The sequence below is a fragment of the Diachasmimorpha longicaudata genome, chromosome 18, assembly GCF_034640455.1.
Source record: "Diachasmimorpha longicaudata isolate KC_UGA_2023 chromosome 18, iyDiaLong2, whole genome shotgun sequence".
In the NCBI taxonomy this organism is placed as follows: domain Eukaryota; kingdom Metazoa; phylum Arthropoda; class Insecta; order Hymenoptera; family Braconidae; genus Diachasmimorpha; species Diachasmimorpha longicaudata.
Genome location: NC_087242.1, coordinates 381,742 through 389,847, shown reverse-complemented (window position 1 = coordinate 389,847; position 8,106 = coordinate 381,742).

Below are 8,106 nucleotides of genomic sequence, written 5' to 3'. Positions count from 1 at the left end.
TGTTGGTAGAGTTTTTATTTATCGACTTGAGTCCAGGCTCTATAGTTTTTAATTGACAAATATAATTATGGTTGAGTCCACCCACCATTCACCAAAGGTTACCACCAGTCCCCTTAATATGCAGGAAAATATTTATTCTCGGCTTAAGGATGCAGTATCCCCGAATAATTGCTAACTAATGTTCCCTACTTTTATTCAGGAACACTCCGAATGTTTAATTAAAGATTAACTCCGAAACTTTAGCTAAAATCGGACCGATTTTAATAGTATTTCCGCCAGGAAATCGTAGCTCTTTCGTGAGCGGGTTTTTCCAGACTGGTTATTTTTTGGGATGGCTCTGCTATTTCATCCTTGGAAATTGGGAATTTTGATTGGAGTGGGAGAGGTGGCGTGATTGCCACTTCTTTGCTTTAAGTTCATTGACTTGGCTCGGTTTGCTAAAAAATTGCCAGTTGGCGAGTTTTGGGTGGCGATGGCCTTTGCGAAATGCAGCGTTGCACATTACTCCGAGTTCAGTGGCGGGTTTCTGTGAACTTGCTGTGGCAGTGGTTCATTGACTTGATTTTGATCATTTGATATTTAAATTAATTATGTCGCGGAATTGTTAAAATAATCTGGACATTACACCATAATTGCGGCTTCAATCTTTAAGTAATTGTTGTTTTAAGGTTTCAATTTTTTTTTTTAAATGAACAACATCGAAATATATGCTTGGCGCATTTTTTTACAAAAACATTTTTTGTTTATGTTGTTTGGGGGATTTCAAGCATTTTTTCAAAATGGGCAAGAGATTTTACACTTCTTTTAGTAAATGTTCACATGTTACCTGGTCTAACTCTCTGTAGACTAAAATTAAACAGTATTTTCAACTGGTCGCATTCCAAGATTCATCCAGTCTGATCGGATCAGATGATCACTGGATGATTTTAGTAAATGTCCACATGTTACCTGGTCTAACACTCTCTAGACTAAAATTAAACAGGATCGTCCTTAAGACAATTTCCGCTTCCCGCAGACAGACCGCGTTGCTGTTGTGGTGCTGCTGCTGGTCTCCGTCCTGGTGGCAGTGGTGGTGGTGGTGGTCTTTTTTTTGCTGCTGCTGCTGTCAGTGGCGGCGAAAGCCCAGCGGCGCGGTTTTGGGCCAAAGGCAGCTAAAAAAACATATAATTAATAATATACTCTAAGGAGTTGGCAACAAGTGTGTGGTAATCGTGTGACAGCAATGAAATTAGAAAAAGAACCCCTTTGAGCCGAAAGAGAGGGGAAAATACGTTAAAAACACTTCTCTATATTTAATTCTCGATATTGAATTCTCTAAATTTATTGAAATGATTTAACGGCATGAAATGCCCGGCGAAAATGGACAATTAATCCTTTCTAATACGGAATTAGCTCATAGAAGTTTCTAATACCCTACACATTGAGACAAGGGCTCTTTTTGTTATAAATAATTTATGATTTATTCGTTATTTCGAATAGTATATACAAAGACCCTCACCTGACGCGACCTGGGTCAAGGGCTGTCAGGGCTCTAGAACCTTTCTTTTGAGATATGTTTAATAAATAATTCAATAATAATTAATTGGGCGCCAGTTGGTTTGTCGAGAGCCAATAACGTTTCCCGGAAATCTCGGAGTGTGAGAGAGTTGGAAGACCCAACATAGATTAGAGAGAGAGAGAAAGGAGAACTAAAGCAGAAGCGTAATAAATTTAGAACTTACTTTATTGACGATAATAAGACCTGTTCGTCTAACACACCTCGGGAATCGACTCCACGTGACACAGTAAATTGAATTATTTCACAATATGACAGAATTATTAATTAAGAAATTACAAATGAATAACAAAAGCACACGTACAATAATGAAACGAAAGTATTCGGACGTAACACCGGGCGAAAGAGGCACCGGGAGGTGTACAATGTGATCGACAATAGCACCGGGGCAAGAGTAATCGTTTTTCCGATCGAACGACCTGTTGCGGGGTGGTTCGATCGATCTTTTCGACGCATGCGCCCTTTGAGGGCGGCTAGGGTCTCTGGCAGTCGTCGTAAAGACGGATGGTAGGTTTTTATCCCTAGGACCTAGCCTACGGTAGTCTGAGGCGATTCCCGAGGGTGGGGAAATCGCCCCGACGCGAGGGGAAAATAGTACCTCCTGTCACAACATTAATATATTCATGTATTAGCAACTTCTACGAGCTAAGAATGTAATGACAAAGACTATTTGTGCATTTTCTTGAGTGAAAAATTTTTTTTCTTAATCATTTTCAAAATAAGGCATTTTCTTTTTAATTATTTTTGACACATCTCTCGTTTCGGAAAAGTATAGCGTATCTTGATTGTCAAAAACCATTTTATATTTTACAGTGCAGTAAAGAGGTTTTTTTTTAGAAAATCTGTTTATTTACAAATATAAATAGAAAAAGGGTTAGGTGTCAACCGCCATGAAATACCAAATTATGCATTTCTATTTTTTCATTTATCACTGAATCATTTATCACTGATCACTGAAAACAAACAATTTAGAAAAATTGTTTATTGTGCAGATAAACAATTTTAAAAAATTGTTTGTTGTGCAGATAAACAATTTAAAAAAATTGATTATTGTGAAAATGAACAATTTAGAAAAATTGTGTATTTCCAAAGATGAAAGAAGAAATTGAAAAAACTAGAAAAAGTGGGGTTAGGTGTCAACCGCGATGAGATGCCAAATTATGCATGTTATGCATGTCTATTTTTTTTATCACTGAATCATTTATCAGTAAAAAAGAAGCAATTTTTCTAATCCCGCACTGATCGAAAATTAAGTATTTTACTTACCAATTCATCCTCAAAATCCATTAGCTCGTCATCGGCGTCCTCCAAGTTCGCCATGGTGCACGGAAAGAGAGAACTAGGGATTCCCCTAGTCTCTTCTCTGTCTTCTCGACGCACTTTCCATCCACGACACTTTTGCCAACCTCTAATTTCTCGCGCGCGTCGCTGATTGCGAACCGATCACACAGCGCCCGTAGGAAACAAATGCTGTCAACTTTTGAACAAAAATCTGACAGTTTCACTCTGAGATAATCTGTTACGTCCTACCCAAGTTACTAGCAGGACACTAGCGCTGTTTGTGTTATTGAGCGCCAGATTTTAAAAACGGGATCCGTGAGCCGCTAAACCTCTGATGAGGACTCCACCGAAGTTGATTAGTTCAGGTCGAGATCAATTGAATTAATTAATAATTCAATAATAAATGATGACACAAGTGCTTAAGGGAGCACATTGACACGTTTATTTATTAAGATCAAATTTGAAGAAATGAATTTTACACTAGAACATGTAATCTGTAGATTTTAATTAAACTAATGGAGAGAAGCTTCTAGCAAAAGGCTTGAAAAAGAACTGAACTATCTGGGTCTTAAACTCTAAGGGTTGGGTCCAGTAACCCCCACTAGTCCAAAAGTGGCGCACGCAACCCTGGCCCAAGGGGCATATTAAATCATAAGAGAAAGAGGGAAACAAGGAGAGCGCGTGATGTCACAGTTTTCCACAGAGAATTCCCGGATTCTCTGTTCAGCAGGACAATGGACAAAGGAAAGCTCACATGTGTTAAACACATGAGACAGAGAAATGTTTGAAGTAAACAGTACTCGAGTTTTATGACTTTTAGACCGTAACTTTTGAATTTACTTTGTCTTTATATTTTATGTTTCGAGGAACTGTCTTTCTGCAGTGCGTTTGGGAGAGTAATAAATTTGGATTAGAACTCGAATACTTGACACTTGATTCTACGTTTTTGTGGAATGGTTTTCTCACGCCCGTAAATTTATTTCTCCCTTGTTCATTGTCCCGATGTTTATTTTTTTTGGGCATTCCTTCTGACTTTCTAAAATTCCATATTATCATTTTGCTCTTTATAATATTTTCAAAATTCGCGGATAAAAATGGCTGATAAATAGTGCCATCTAGAATATTCAACCCCAGGACATCACAAATCGCACCGCGGAAAATATGTAAAAAAAATCCGTTGCTATGTGCGGATCTTTTTATTTGGGCGTTTAATTCGGAAAAACTTGACAGAAATGAATATAGCATAGGCGGTTTAGGTAATGTAACTAAGTGTATTGTTGCTGCAAACTGCCGCGTTTTCACTCAGTTACGGAAATTAGTTTTGGAGGTAGTGGAAGGGGTAGTTGTGTCGTGTATAGATACTTGGGAGCACTCGGCCTGTTTGTTCGAGGTTTCGAAATATATACTTGGCTGATACGCTCCCGCATATCTCGATAATTTTGAAGCTCTTGCGGTAGTATATGTGATAATATTGAACGACTATTTGAAAATGATAACCAAATGCAGAATGCAATCAAATCACAGATCCAAATCATCACAAACACGATGATAAATTTCAATGACTCGCTCAGACTTATCAAAAATCAAGAGATAACAATGTGTTCCGTCGCGGAATGGTTCATCGTGTCGGAATAATTTAGATTTAAAAAAAAGGGGAAATCCCAACAATTCTCCTTAAAGGCTCAGCCCCGGACCTCTCTATAACTCAGCCCCGGACCTCTCTATAAACGAGACGAAGGGGAGGGTTTGAGTCACCCACTGAGCGCGTCTCCAGGTGGCGGATAGGAGGGGACCGGAGTATGAGTGGCACCTTGGGACCGGAGACAGGAGGCTGGAAAGAGCACCTGAATCTGGATTTCCGGGGTACACTTCGGATATCGGTCTGCGATGGCTATAACGTCGACCTACGGGAGTAAAGACCCGTCAGGAAGACCAAAAGCATCGCCGCGGACCAGACTCCCCAAGCCAAGGTGGAAGTAATCGTGCCGAGGGCTGAATGGCACTGGGGTACAGTGTCTCTAACGATACCCTTGGGGAACCAGGCAGCACCCCATTGTATGCATGCCTTACCTCCGCATCCAGGCTCTGCGGGGGTGGACCGTTTTTCCTGGGCACTCGTGGGAATCATATGGACCCAACATTTAATAAAAATTTTAACGCCGATGACGGTGCCCTCACTGAGGGAACGGCAAAGGCTTCCAGGGCAGAGGAGGTGACGATCTGCGCTAGGGCTCCGGAAGGGGAACAAGCGCAGATACGAATGGAAGTGGAGGAGGAGCCAGCCTCAGAGGGGCCTACCAGTGGTGGGCCCGCTGTCGCTGACCCTACCCAGGGGAAGAGGAGAAAGGGTAGGACGGGTGCGGAGAAGCGCCGGGCCCGCCAGGCTAGGCTGAAAGCCGAGGCCTCGCGGGATCAGCAATCTCTGCAGGCAGAGACCGCGTCAGGGGATAAGGAGGAACAGGGGACAGGGCCCAAGAGGCCCAGGTCCTCCGGATCCACTCCCCCCGATGTGGCCATGCCCAAGAAAAAGGCAAGGGCTATGGAAGGGCTAGGGGCAACCTCCTTCAAAGAGGCGGCGAAGGGTGGCGGCAGGGTGGCCATAGTGCCAACTGGCCATCCTGAGCTGTCCCTGACGAGGGAGCAGGCCTACCTGGTTCAGGAGGCGCTAGTGGCGGCAATGTTTGGGACTGACCTAGACGGTCAGCTCCCGAGTTTTGATGGCCACTGGTTTGACGATGGCGTGCTATGGGTGGCATGCACGGACAGTCAGTCGAGAGAATGGCTGAAGACCGTGGTGCCCACCCTGGTACCCTGGGAGGGGGCCTCCCTTATCCTGGTGGATAAGGAAGCGCTCCAAAAGCTGATCAGGGTTACGGCCTTTCTCCCGGGAAAACCCGTGGGGGCGGCTGTGGCCCTCGAGAGGCTGAGAAGGCAGAACAGGGCCCTCACCACAGGTAAGTGGAGGGTCTGGGACTGCCGGAGCGGGGAGGAGGGGCTCAACCTGGTGTTGGGTGTGGACCCCCAGTCCCTAGAGGTTCTGAAAGGTCTGGGGATGGCCCCTTTCTACTGCCTCGGCCGGGCTCGTTTTTATGAGACCCAGCGGAGAGCGGCGGGAGGAAAGGCGCCCCGGGCGCAGACAGGCCCAGTGGACGCGGTCGCTGACCAAGGGGGGTCGGGGATCGCCGAGGATGGGGGAGGGCGGGAGGGAGCACCAAAGGGCCCGAGTGGCCCGGAGAGTGCCCCAGTAACTGCCGGGGAAGGCGCCCGCGAGGGTGAGGGAAAGGTGAGCGAGGAAGGCTCCCTCTTACAGAGGGACCCCCTTGCCCCTGCAAGGCCTCCGCTGAGCGGACGGAGTAAAGGCCGGAGAGGAAGGCCGTCTCTGGTGAGAGGGGGCGCGGCGGGAACTGGGCGAGGGTCTCAAGGGACCCTCAACTGGGCCCTGCCGGGCTCATCCCACTCGGGGCAGGGTAGGGCACCACCAGGCGGCCCTGCCTAACGGCCCACCAATGGCCAGGGGGACAAGGGGAGAAGGAGCAGAGGGCAATATGCAGGGAGACGGCTTAGGCTCTCTGCTAGTCCACTGCTCCCAGATTAACTTGCAGCACTGCAAGGCTGCGACTGCCCTGCTGAGTCGCAGCCTAGCAGTAGAGCATACAGACATATGCCTTATACAAGAGCCCTGGCAACACGGAGGCTCGGTAAAAGGCCTATCTGGAGGCGAGGTGGAGCTATTCTATGCTCGGGGCGACCTGGGCCCCAGGGCCTGCATTGCTGTCAAAAGAGCGTGCGGAGCCAGGGGAATGGCCAACTTCTGCCACAGAGACTTGGTGGCGGTTGTCGTGAGACTTCGGGGTGAGGCCGGTGCGGAGGATATAGTTTTCTGCTCGGCTTACTTCCCACATGACTCGCCGACACCACCACCTACCAAAGAGCTGCGTGATCTGGTGAATCACTGCAGAGCAAGAAAGTTGCCACTCATCATAGGTTGTGACGCAAACGCGCAGAACGTGGTGTGGGGCAGCGAAAGATGTAATGACAGGGGCACTGCTCTCCTGGAATTTATGGCAGACGTGGACCTGGAGATCCTAAACAGGGGCTCGAGGCCCACGTTTGTCACTTCTCGCTGTCAATGTATCATTGACTTAACCATGTGCACCCGCCGGCTGGCGAGGCGATGCAGGGACTGGAGGGTGGACCGGGAGGACACACTCTCTGACCATCGACGCATCAGATTTAGCATAGAGGGCTGTGCCCAACCGCAGCAGGACCGCCTGCGCAGAAACCCAAGGGCCACCGACTGGGACTCCTTCGAGAGGAACCTGGAGGAAAGGCTCGGGGTTGGACGCGTTAGGCCCTGCAGGGAGGACCGGTTAGAGGACGAGGTGGAGAGAATCCACGTTGCCCTAACTGAGTCCTTCGAGACGGCATGCCCGGCTAAACGATGCAGGAAGGGAAATAAAGTGCCTTGGTGGAGCCGTGAGTTGGACAGGCTGAGAAGCCAGTCCAGGAGGCTCGGAAACCGAGCGCACAAATCGCAGAGGGCCGAAGACTGGACTCTGTACAGAAATGTGCAGAGAGAGTACAAGAGGCTCATAAAACGATCAAAGGAGCTCACCTGGAGGACATACTGTGAGGAACTGGAGGCGCTTTCAGGCATCTCCAGGCTTCGCAGGGTCTTCTCGGGGGGCCCTTCACAACGGCTGGGTGGAATCACGCTGACAAGCGGAGAGACCATCACAGAACCGCGAGAGGTCCTTGAGCATCTGGTTCGCGCGCATTTCCCGGACTCTATTATAGAGCTTCCAGGAGAGTGCCCGGAAGTGGACTGGAAGCGAACAGGAAGCGGCGATCCCGACTGGGAGCTAGCCGCACGGATAGTAACGCTGGACAGGCTGCAATGGGCGGTGGACTCCTTCGAAATGTACAAGAGTCCAGGTCCGGATGGGATACATCCGGCCCTCTTGCGAAGAGGGGGGCCATTGCTCCTGCGCAGACTGATACCGGCATTCAGGGCCTGCCTAGCATTGGGCTATGTGCCAGGCAGGTGGCGGGAAGTCAGGGTTGTCTTTATCCCCAAACCGGGTAAATGCAGCTACGACAACGCGAAAGCCTACAGACCGATCAGCCTGAGCTCCTTCTTATTGAAGGCGCTGGAAAGGCTGGTCGATAGGCACATTAAGGAGGGGGCACTGAGGATTAATCAGATATGCCCCTCACAACATGCTTACCAAGCTGGCAGATCGACTGAGACTGCGCTGCACCACTTGGTA